Source organism: Meriones unguiculatus, chromosome 12, assembly GCF_030254825.1.
Source record: "Meriones unguiculatus strain TT.TT164.6M chromosome 12, Bangor_MerUng_6.1, whole genome shotgun sequence".
Taxonomy (NCBI): domain Eukaryota; kingdom Metazoa; phylum Chordata; class Mammalia; order Rodentia; family Muridae; genus Meriones; species Meriones unguiculatus.
The window spans coordinates 77,467,450-77,479,784 of record NC_083360.1 but is presented as its reverse complement, the minus strand read 5'-3'; the positions used below and the strand labels follow the sequence as shown (position 1 = coordinate 77,479,784).

Sequence of the window (12,335 nt, the reverse complement as noted above, 5' to 3'; positions counted from 1 at the left end):
GCAAGGGTCCGTTTGCTAGTCTAACTCTTTCCTGCCATGATAGGAAACAGCTCCTGTCCTAGCTGGGGCTTCTTTTCTGTGCCTGTGGCTTCTGCATGTCGTGGGGGGGGGAGGCAAGGGGAGGCTTGGGAGGTACATGGGGGCGGGGTTTGCTTAGTGTATTTTCCCCTTTCTTGGTGCGTTGGCCTGGGTCTCAGAAGCCCCGGCTGCCCCAGTTGAGACTGTGATTCCTCTGACTCAGCTCAACCCTGGAGATACAGTTCCACCTCTGAGTCATCAGCCTGAGCTGCTTTCGAGGACAACAGTCTGGCACTGCCCTCCATCTTCTCAGGAAAGGTGCTGTGCCTCCTCACCCCAGTGCCAGCCCCATGCCTAATTAGGCTCACCATGCCCAGAAATCAAGGAACAAATTCTTCGAGGTATCTGAGAGTGCAGAAGGGTTTCCAAGACTGGAACTGAGAACGCCTGGGGTGCCCGTTCCAGCTCCACCAAGGAGCTTGTGTGACCTTGGGCTAGTCACGGAACACACCCAGAGCAGCCGCGTGCTCCCTCAAAAGGAAAACGGGATCTACCCTGGGTCTACTGCACCAGGAGGCTGAGAGGCCAAACAAAACCTTGTGAAGCTGTTCAGGAGCTTAAACTGGTTTAAGCATGTGCGCCCTGTGTGTTTATGCTCCACATACTTACATGCCTGGTGAACCGGGAGGCGAGAAGAGGGGTACAGTACGCTGACGCTGAAGCTACCAGTGCTGAGCCATCATACCAAATGCTGAGAATCCAACCCCGGCCCTCTGCAACGGCAGCACATGCTCCAAAGTACTGGCCCAGCTCTTCAGCCTCTGGCTTAGCACTTTTCAAACGAGCAGTCAAAAAAAAAATCGAGTATCTAGGTTTCTGGCTTCTCTGGGGAAAATGAGGCGCGCTGTTCCCTGGATGACAACAACCAACCAGGCCTTAGCAGGAAGAGTCTGGGGCGGTTCTCTCTTGGCCGCAGCCTCGCCCCCAACTCCTTTTTGGGTCCCAGCAGTGTGGCTAAGCGATGATTCCCATTTATTACCACCACCGTGGAAGCTTCGTGGAAATGAAGTCATCTTAATAACTACGTTCCCGTAGAAACGGAAATTAAATGTCCCTTGACTCAAATTATCTATCCCATCTGGGTCACAATGTCAAAAATAAGACTCTATGGGTTGCTTCCGAGGTGCGGGTGCTAGGAAGGTGGGCCCAGTGGGTCACAGCTGGGCTTGGAGACTCGCTGGCTGCCGTATCCTTCCGTCCCTTCTGTTGGTCCTCTTTACAAGGAGCAGGGTTAGTGCCGGAAGTGAACCTTGGCCGTCTTTCCGTTCAAGGAAAGTGACTCTGAATCGCTACAAAGCTGCAGAGGAAGCTGAGCGTGGTGGTGGTCGTCGCCTGAAATCCCAGCCCTCAGGGAGGCAGAGGCAGGCGGGTGTCAGTGAGTTCGAGGCCAGCCTGCTCTACAAAGGGAGTCCAGGACAGCCAACACTACTCAGAAAGACCCTGTCTCGAAAAACAACAAAACAAAGCAAAACTAAACTAAACTAAAACAAAAACAAAAAAGACAAAAAAGCTGCCACTGAGGTGGGTATATGAAGAGAAACACTGAGGATCTTTTTTAATAGAGCTGCAGCATTGATTTGGGGGGGAAACTGAAAAGGAACCAGCTTAGGAGACAGCACTGTCGTAGATGACCCTCACGCTACCAGCCCGCTGCTAGGACGTCTCTGCTCCCAGGACCTCAGTTGTCAGGCCTTGGTTCGAATCCTGACTCGGGCAGTTATTATCCCGTCTGATCCTGTCTCGTCATCCTCATGGGGACGGAAACGTCTAGACGAACTTGGAGAAACGCACGTGGGAGTCCTGGGGAAATCTGGAAAGCGCCTTATATAGGCTAGGACTCTTCTGGTCTCTCTTCAAAAAGTTTTCCTTCTTAACTCTGTCCAAGGCTAAGACCCTCCCCTCGGTGTCGCAATTCTGCCCCTTCCCACACACCAGAGCCCGCGCCGCGTCAGGGAGGCGGAGACTCGGGTGGCGGCCGCCAGGATCCGGCTCCCGCGCCTCGCAGTCCCGCAGCCGGCGCGGTGGGTGTGCCCGCGGCGAGGGCGCCCCTGCTCCAGGCCCAGCCCGCCGACCGGAGGGTGTGCGCGCCCCGGACAGCAGGGTGCGGCGGCGCGCGGTGCGTGCCAGGACGCGGACGGTGCAGAGGAGGGAGGACCGTGCCCCGGAGGACCGCGCGGCCGCCGCAGCTGCGTGCACCCCGGAGCCGGGTGGGCGTCCGCGCTGCTCCCCTCCGCCCCAGCCGGAACCCTGCGGCTCGCCCAGGTAAGCGGCCTAGCGCCCCCTGGCCCCGGGCACCCGCCCCGCGCCACCCAGCCTGCGCCCTCCCGCCGCGACCCCTGCTAGCAGCGCCGCGTCCCCGCAGAGGCTGCCGCAGCCCGAGCCGGAGAGTGTCCGGAGAGTCCGAGACACGGTGGGAGGGTAGCCGCTCTTGCTTCCCAGATCTGGGGACGGAAGGGACCGCGGAGAGGGGACCGCGTCGTCCTTGAGACTCGGGGTAGCGCAGACCCTCGCAGCTGTCCTCAGGAAGACGCTGCGGTCCTGGACGCGGCTTGCGGGGCTGGGGGGCTCCTCCTGGCTGGTTTCCGGGACTACCTGCAAATCGCCGAGCCTCTTTCCTTTTGAAAAACATTGCGCCAGGTTCCCAGCCCGCACCCCTCTCATCCTGGGTGAAGTTTCTAGAGTCACGATGGGATGCGACCTTGGGCAGAGGGAGGGCCACCCGGGATCCTTGTGCTAGGCGCCGGAGTGGTAGGCTCTGGCTGGGGGTACTTTGCCAAGCCCGCGCGCCTCTTGGTTAGCCCCTCCTCCCCTTCCCATCTCTTTTAAGGTCAAATCTTTGACCCTAGCACTTTGTCGCTGCGGACTAGCCGGTTACAGGCGGGAGTTGGAAAGTCCATGTGTTCTCCACCTGGCTGGAACCTACTGTCACCCTGCGCACTAGCCTGGGCTGCAGAAATCCAGTCTACTCCTTCCCAAGTACCCTGGGATGCAGACTTGTAGGATGAGGATGGACGTTTTTAGGAGAGAGATGATTCCAGTTCAGAGCTGACCTCTGAGGCTTGTGTAAAGTCTTAACGTACCAAAGAGGGCCACGGGTGGATCGCCTGCAGCCAAGAGTGGAGGCACCTCGAGTTTAAAGTGCAATCCCGAAGGACCTAGCTGAGCAAACCAAACTGGGTTCCTCAGCCTCTCAAGACAGGGCACAGAAAAGCAGGTTGCTACCCATGGAAGCAGAAGTAGAGTTGGCTCTGACATTGCCTTTAACGTCCAGCCTCCTACCTCAAGGGGCCATAATGTGTTCCAGGGACAATGAGTCGTGGGCATGGTGCAAGGTCCAGATGAAAAGCCCAAAAGTTCAGAACCAGGCATCAGAAGGGATTTTAGATGCAAAGGTGATATAAACAACTGGCCTCAAGGAGCTTGCAGTCCATGGACAAGCTGGAGGCGAAGCACAGCCCTGGGGTGGAGAATTCTGCATATCTGAGTTCTTTGATTCCAAACTTGGGTTCCCTGAGAACTGGTGATAGGTTGAGTGTGAAGACCAAAAGCTGACCGGTTAGAGCGTGGGTAGACTTTCCGGCGGCAGCAGCCTGTGAAAGGGCTCTGAGTCCTGTGCAGGAACTGAAAGCCTTTGTGTTCTGAGTGAGGACCAAGGGCCCAGTGGCCATGCCCCTTAACTCTGCATTCCACTGACTGGACTCATCCGTGTGTTTTCCTTTCTCAGCCATGATGCTGGACTCTTAGAGGCCCCTGGCTAGGTCAAGGGGAGCCAGGGGAGAATGACAGTTTGACAGAAGCTTTCTACCTACACCTTTGCTACAATCCGGGGGGTTCAGAGCAAGGCTTCTTTCCCGTGCTACTTCTTGCTGTCACATTGAACTTGCAGCCTGCAAAAGCCTTTGCTCAGCATTCAAGGAAATACAGGCTGGAAGTGGCGACTCACCCTGTTCTGGGCAATTAGACCCATGTGGCAGGGAAGAGGGAGGGAGGGAGGGAGTGGGGTGCGGATGGAGGTGCCCACATGCCATCACCTGACCCAGCCCCTGCCAACCTCTCTAGCCTAATGCCTGCCTTCTACCACTCCCCGGCCTTCTGCAACTGCTGGGTTTCACTCCCAATTACAACTGAGGCAGTTCCTGGACCCCGTGTCGCCTTTTCACCAGGTGTTCTGTCTAAAATACTCTCCACCCACTCACCCAGTGACTGTATGAGCTGCCATCAGTTTCGACAAATTAAGCTTAAGCTTCTCCATAGAAGGCCTTTCTTAGCCATATGAATTAAATGCTTCCTTCTCTTCATTTCCAATGGCCCCGGGCATATTCCTGTAGTGAAGAGGACCAGTGGTGCCGAGTAACCCCTTAAGCAGGACTCTCCTGTCATATTTGAGTCTCAAGTGTCTGGCACAGAGCAAGAACACAATGGGTGACCTGGGGGATGGAAGGCATCGCGCATCTCTTCACTTTTAATGGGGAGGGGTAACATACACAAATCTTTGGGGATCCGATGAAAACGGTGGCTTCTCCTCTCCAGCGCGTGTAACTTTACAATGCTGTGCATATAGTTCTCCAGTGCTTCACCCTCCCTTTCCCAAACCTTGGGCTGTAATTTTCCAGGAAACGGAGGTCAGAGAAGTGTAGTAACTGCCACAGCCAGTGAAGAGCAAAGATTCCAAGCCACGGACTCCCAGGCTCAGGCTCCTTCTGGGACTTTGAGCTCCACTGAGCCACGGAGCAGTCTGTTTCATCCCTGGCATTTTGTGATGGCCACTATTCATGACTACAAGATGGAAATCTTGGTTTGTCTCAGTTCAGCATGAGCCTAAGGTAGAACAGGGTGGGCGGGGGGGGGGGGGAGGAGGATCTTATTAAGGGCAGAGTTGACAATTAAGAAGACAGATGAGCCATCTCCCTGCCCAGTTTGCCTCCCCTGGCCCACAGCGTCCGTTGTCACGTGTTTCAGCTGGAGAAGCGTGCTTACTTCAGGTATCTTCTGAGCTCTGGATCGGGTCTGATGGGCCAGGCAATGAGGGCAGAGGCTCAGATGCTGGCCTTGTTGAAGGCTTCTTCTCCACAGAGCAGGCTAAAAAGAAGGGGATGATGGGGTTCTGGCTTGCTGCCGCTGGAGTCTTGCCTGCGGTGCCCGCATTTTGCAACCGGACACCTGCTGCAGGGTTCCCCATTCCTGTGTGCATCTTCTTTTGTTCGATTCAGCCGTCAAGACCGAATGGTGCTTCTGTTATGTGCCCGGTACTCTGCTGGTTCCAGCCCCTGAGGGTGTGTGCAGGGCATAGGGTTCTGCTGTTTAGCAGAAGGAAGAGGCAGCATCACTGTTTCATACCGAGGTGGGGAATAGATGGCCCTTCTGGATCCAAAACTATGCTTCTTTGTAAAACCCGGATCTCGGGGTTGGCCCCGCAGAGTTAGTGGTTCATTCTCGGCACTTCAAGGAAACAAAGGAATAAGACCCGGGGGGGAAAATGACCTTGCTTGGGTTTTGTCTTCTAAAAGGGGAAGGGGGCCTGGGCTCTCTTCAGGGTGAATGGATTTGAGAACTTTCTCACATATATTTGGGGGAGAGGTCATGCAGCGCAGCTGTTGCAGATCCACTCCATTTGAGGTGTAAGATAGGAGCCACGAGATGTAAAAAGAGTGCAGATATATTCCCAACTGGGTACCCTCAGCCCTCACGGCCATTCTTAGGTTGCTTCCCCCAAATCTCCCGTGCACAGATGAGGAAAGGAACAGCAGAAAGGTCAGCTGCTGTGCTCCGGATCCTGGAAGCAACGCTGGGATTGGGCAGAGCTGTCTAGCCATGGAGCTCAGGCAGAAGAAGCCTTCGTGCTCTTCTTGTGGTAGAGTACAAGGGAGGAGGCCTGACGGCCAAGAAATCTGGAATGGGAGCCTCGGCCCACACTGCTAACCAGTGCGTGGTTTACGGTCAGGCCTCACTTCTCTGTGCCTCCAATGCTAACCTCCCAGGTGAAGGTTGCACTGAAAGGTTCCTGCCGGGCCTGCTGGGAACGGCTTCCGCTCTCTACAGATGAGAGAGAAGAGGGGCCCTGCTCTGAAAACACACCTGTCACATTTCCCAGTACAGAAACTGTGGTTCCAGGGTTTTAAGGGGGGGGAGGGGGCTCGTGCGATGTTCGGACAGCATTAGCTCACTGATCCTGAAGAAGTGTATTCCTGCTTCTAGGAGAAGTACCCACTGGATTCTCCCCCTCCCCCCAGAGAACCCCACTGTATTGCTTGCTTCTAGCCCACAAAGGGCTTTTTTTTTGGCTGGGGGTGGGGAGCACAGGCAATGTTGAGGAGAACAAAAATTCCTAGTCCCAGATCACCCCCCTCAATTTTTTCCTACATAAAAATAAATAAAACTTGTTGGCTACCAATTCTATATGTGAGTGTGTGTGAGTGTGCATGTGTATTATGTGTGTGTTTGTGTGTGTGTATTGTGTCTGTTGAGTTTCCTTTGGTATGTGTTTCTGGACTAGGCCTCTGACATCAAGTGACAAGGGGACTTTTGGGGGACAGTTTGTTCCGTACGGGTGGAGGGTAGCCGTTGGTGCCCCTTCCCTTCCGTGGCTCTACGGCAGCAACGGTTCTGAGCACAAGCATCAGCCGCTCCTCACGCGACACTGAATGGGGCTCTCAAGAGTTTCCAAGGACTACACTCGTTGTCTGTTTCCGGCCTCAACTCCCTTCTCCCTTGGAGGATGTAGCGCCGTTGTCTTGGGGAGAAGTTTAAAAGACACAGTTTCAAGCTGGGTGGCAGGTGACTGTACTTGGACCAGGTCCACGATTACCAGCTGCGACGCCAACTATGAGCAGAGGGAGGACGCCGCATCGTTCCTGATAGGATCATTGCTGTTTGACTTTTTACTGCGTTTTAATTGATTCAGTTAGTGAGTGTGCATATGTGGGAGTGTGTATATGTGTGTGTTTGTGTGTGGTGAACGCTTACACACACGCATGTGTGTGTTCACTAGTACAAGGCATGCTCTTCCTCCTATCATGTTGGTCCTGGATAGTAAACTTAGGTCATCAAGCCTGATGGCAGATGCCTTTACCTTACTAGAGTTTGAATTATTTAAAAATTTTTTTGTTAATTAATGTATTTATTTGCTTTACATCCTGACCACAGTTTCCCTTCCTCCTCTTCTCTCTTCTCCCCTCCTCTCTCTTCTTCTCTCCTCTCCCCTCCCCACACCCACTCCTGGTGTTTGAATTTTAACACATTGTTTTCATATGTCATTCATGAGATCTTTCAATAAATAAATAAGTAAATGTCAAAGGTCATGACCCGCCTGCAGGAATGTGGAGGGGAAGAGGGAGCAAATGGCTTCACTGGTCCCCAGTGCGGGCCAGCCTGGCAAATTACCCGGGTTTGTTTATCCGCAGACTCTTGCACCCGAGAGCTGTTACCCTGAGGTGGCACCCTGAGGTAGCGGTCCTGACTTGGAAGGCAGATGCCTATAGCTCCGAGGGAGGAAGGGAGGAGCTAGGTGAGACAGTGCTGTCATCTAAGCCCTGGCTCCACACAGGTGATGCTGTGATGAGGGACCCACCATGGGCTCGGGCACTGTGCACCTCACCCCTGGCCTGGCCTTCCCTGACTGCCAGAGAGGGGCTCAGCCACTGATCCTGTTTCCTGGGAACCGAAGACTTCTCTTCACCAGGACCTAGCAGGAGTCAGGCAGCCTGGGCATGGGGCAGCTGAGAACGTTGTATCTATAGAACTGGGCTCTGGGGACAAAAAGGGGGTGGTGAGGACTCTTCAAAGGTAAGAGTGAGCTAGAGCATGGTCCCCACTATCCTGGGGCCCACAACTCCAAATTCCCATTTACGGAATTGAAGAGGAGTCTGTGAACTTGAATTGGGGGTAGGGGAGGATGACATCTTGGCTTGACATTTTGTTTTCAGTTGTTAGTGTTGGCAACAAACCACAGTTTACATTCAGTACTCATATAAAATAAAATCGCCGGTAGGAATGATAGATCGTTTCATATTGTGTTTTAGTTGCTATAGCTATTGTGAAATATTATTTACCTTGGTTATGTGAGATGCCAGTAGTTGCTACATCAGCTTCTAAACGGTGTAATTAATGTGTTAATAAAGTAAAACATATTGCTGTATTACACACTTGGTTTTTCAAGCTGTAATAATTGTATTTCACTTATATTGGTTTTCTTTGTGGTCCAATTATGTGTTTTCTTTTCTGCATGTTAAAGCATCCTGAGAAAGAATCCATAGGCTTCACCAAAGGGGTAAAAGAATTGTCAGGAGTCCTGCATGGAAGTCGCCTGACCTTTCATAGACTCATCTGTCTCCCTCTAGTCAGCGGGAGGTATTCCTGAGCGGCGGTAAATTCCATTTAATAGTTGGCAGGTTTTCCAAGGCTCAGTTGTGGTTTGGGTAGAAGGCTTTGATGCACATCCCTAAAGTTAACTTACAAAACACAGCTACACGTGGGAGACTTGTTCAGCCATTCCCAGCGGCCCACAAACCCACCAGGCCCTGCTGTGATGGTGGCCCTGCCGTGATGGTGGCCCTGCCAATCCCAGGCAAGCCAGGCCACTGGAAGGCGGATGGATGTCTTCCTGAGCTCTAGAGATTTTGGGCAGAGGAACTAATGATTCACTTGATGAAAGGCGCTCTCCAGCCCTAGGAAGAGATGCAAACGGAGGAGTGGCATCTTGGAAGTGAGAACGTCAAACAGCAGCATCAGGGGGATGGTTGGGTTTTTGCTAGTTTTTATATACTTATTCAGAGACTGGGTCTCACTGTGGAGCCCGGGCAGGCTTCAAACTCTCAGCTGCCTGGTTTCAGCCTCCAGAGGCCTGGTCTGCGCGCATGAGCCACCGTACCCACATTATGCTCCCTTCTAGGGGGCATTTAATGTGTTTCAGACACACTGTGCCAAAAGTCATTGATCCTTGCCAACTACTGAACAAGGTAGGGCTGTTTCTGCCCTTATCACATCGGTGAGCCAAATGAAGTCCCAAGAGAGTGAGAATTCGCTTTAGCATCATTGAGTATTAAGTGGAGGGACCCAGAAGTTCAGCCCAGATGTGGTTAACGTTGGAACACAGCACTTTGATTTAAAAAGTCTCTTTAGGTAACCAGAGAAAAATCCGCGTTGCAAAACTCGGCTGCCATCTCATGTTAGTAGGAAAGTGCTTGCTACCCATTCTCTTTGCCCCGTGCGGATCTTTTCAGGCTTTCCTCTGCTGTTTGACACCTTCCCTTCCCTTTCTCACCCTTAAGCCAAGCAAGGTCACATCATCTGTGGGAATAAGGACCAATTAAAAATGACAAAAGCCCTGGAGTTGGTCAGAGCTGGGTTCTAATTCCACCTTTGTCACCTGACCTGGAGCATCTGAGAAATGGGACTAACAATGCCTCCTTCCTAAATGCACGTGCTCTTGCTCCCGTGCTTGCCAGCCTTTCACTCGTGAGCCTCCACCCTCTTTTTTAGACTGGCAGGGTTCCTTGTTCTTCCTAACTTACAGGCTCTGCTGGATGGGCTTCTGGGAGTCTCTCAGCGATAGCCTGAGGCAAAAGGCCTCCTACCTCCTGGCAGCTGCTGTGGCCTCTGGGAAGAACCCGGTTGGTGTTTCAGTATGTCACTGTCTCCTCACCCCTTCCCAGTGCTTAGCCTCACCTTGAGCCTTCTCACTAAAACAGCTTCCCCACAGGTACACTTGAACGGCTGGTATCCATCCTCCCTTTTTACAGGCTCTCACTCAGTCTTGGTAGACACACCAGCACCCCTGCCCCACCCTTCTCTGAGCTAGACACCTGCTCAAGGGCTCTATCACCTAGGGCTTGCTTTCTCTCTCTTTTTGCACCCTGCTTCCTCCTCCCTCAGGAAAGTCCTGCCTTCCACATTATAGGTTCCCAGAACTCCGACAAATGTGCCCCGTTTAGCCTGGTCCAAGGCTAGCCATTTCTAGCCTAGCCATCTTCCTTATCTTTGCCCCTGTCCCTCAGCATTTCCCACCACCAAGTGGAGCCCTCTGTGAGTTAGGCCCAGGGGTGATGCCCAGTGGTGTCAAAAGGCTCTTGCCCAGAGAGCTCTGCCCACGGCCAGGGCTGAAGCCTGACATTCTCCACATTGGGGCCATTCCTTTGGACTTCTGTGCCTTTTTCAGAGAACTATTGTTTAAATGCAGTCTGCTTGCCCATCACAGCGTGGTTCTGGAAGAGTGGAAGGCCAGAGCACTTCTCTGTTAATCAGGGTTCTATCTGTAAAATGGGATGACGAAGATTTTTGTAGAGTACACAAAATCCTTGGCCCGTACGTAACCATTAAAATTGGCTGTTCCCTCACATTTTGCAAATCACCCACACGTACACACAATATGTATATATCTGTTATCTATATGTATGTATTTGAGATAGGGTTTTACTATGTAGTCCTGCTTTGCTCTAGAACTTGCTATGTAGACCAGGCTGGCCTCAAAGTCACAGAGGTAGGCTTGCTTCTGTTTCCCAAATACTGGGATTAAAGGCATGTATCACCACACCTAGCTCTTTTAGGTTTTTAAGAAGTGTTTTGCCTATTTAAGAGATGTGACCTCTTTATTTGGAGTTCGGGTTTTGTTTGTTTTTTTGTCTTTTTGTTTTCATTCTGGTTATAAAATAGTTTTTAGCTCCATTTTCTTGTCTGTAAGGTTGGTTTGAAATCCCACCTCGCTGTCTTCATTGAGGATTTGCTGAGCTGAACCTCCAGTGGATGCCTGGCCTAATCATGACTCTCAATATGGCTTCATGCCACCATACGGGTGTTTGTGTCCCTGGTTCATTTTGAAATCCTATCCCAAAGTTGGATGGTATTAGGCTCCAGGCTTTCGGAAAGTAATTGGAGCTCTTGTGAAGGGGACTGCTCCTTATCAAAGGCCGCCCAGAGAACTTTCTTATTTCTTCTCCTTTGTGAGGCTACAGCGAGAAGTTGGCAGCCTGTGTACCGGAAGTAGGTCTCACCAGAACTAGCCCAGGCTGGAGCCCTGGTCACAGTCTTCCAGCCTCCTAACTGTGGGAAGTGTCTATTCTGTGAACGACCCTGTTTCTGTCACAGTGGCACTCTTAGAGGTAGCCTATAGGTGGTTGAGGAAAGGGATGCTGAAGTGGTAGGTTCCCCTTCTTCCCCCTCTGCCTCCTCTCCCTTCTCCTAGCTGCCCAGATGAAGTCTGGGCGAGGCAGGCCGGCCACCTTTCTCGAAGGTCATGCACCAAGGCTCTGGATTCTCTGCTATGCTGCCCTGCTGCTCCTCCCTTGCTTGGCTAGTGACTGACGCGAGAAGACCGGTTTCTCTTCACATTGATACCAGGGTAGGAATCCACGGGGATCAGCAGTTTTGAGAGACATCCAGGCTTTGGGGAATGCAGACAGTGCCAGTCTCTCTGTGGTTTCCTGGGAACAGGATGGTTGTTTCCTGCCTAGATCAGAGAGCAGGTGAAGGAGAGGAGTAGGCTGAACCTCCACCAGCCTGTGAAAGGGAACACAAGAGTGTTGCTTTCAGAGTTGTTCTAGACCCATGCAGCCTCCTTTCCAGGGGTTCCTGAGAGAGTGCCCAGCCTGTCCTGACTCAGCAAAGCCCACTCTCTGGACAGACAACCGTCGGGGCATTGGGAATCTGGCCAGCTCTTCGTGCACATAGTCTGCTCTGAGCCTCTGTAGTTCGCCTCTCGTCGGCCACTGGGAAAGTTTCTCGCCCACTGTCCCCATCTGTCATAACTGCAGCTGGCTTCCCAAAGCAGAGCCTGACTGAGGTGGAAGATCTCTTTCCCTAGGGTTGCAGACCAGAGGCAAAGGGTTCGTGGTGGTGAATGCTGGTTCCTGGGCCCAAAAGCCAAGAGCTTCCTGCCGTGCTGGGGTAAAGAAACCTTACTGGGAAAGGGACAACTGGGACCATTAATCTGCAGCCCAACACAGCTGCTTTAATCTCGGCCTAGTAGCTGGCTCTCTTTTAAAACAAAATTGCATGCTTATTATTGTTTTTGTCTGAATATGTATGTATGTGTGTATATATATATATATATATATATATATATGTACATATATGTACCATGTGTGTGCTTAATGTAAGCTACCCTTGAAGTGGCGTAACAGACTATTGTGACTTACCATGGGGTACCAGGGAGCAAACCCCGATCTTCTCTTAACTGCTGAGCCCTAAATATCTGCAAGCCCATATCTCACATTTCTTGGTGGACTGCGACCCCATTCTTTCTTTCCTCCTCTCTCTCATTGACT

General features: G+C 52.1%; 1 protein-coding gene across 1 annotated transcript in view; it reads left to right on the top strand.

Annotated features, from left to right (window-relative positions):
• The first annotated feature begins 2,017 nt into the window (after positions 1 to 2,017).
• The window catches only part of Kank4 (KN motif and ankyrin repeat domains 4), a 67,227-nt gene continuing 56,909 nt past the window's right edge, over positions 2,018 to 12,335 (top strand). The window contains exon 1 of the mRNA XM_060365932.1: positions 2,018 to 2,340. The gene's annotated coding sequence lies outside the window, so the exon portion shown is untranslated. The remainder of the gene's footprint in view (positions 2,341 to 12,335) is intronic.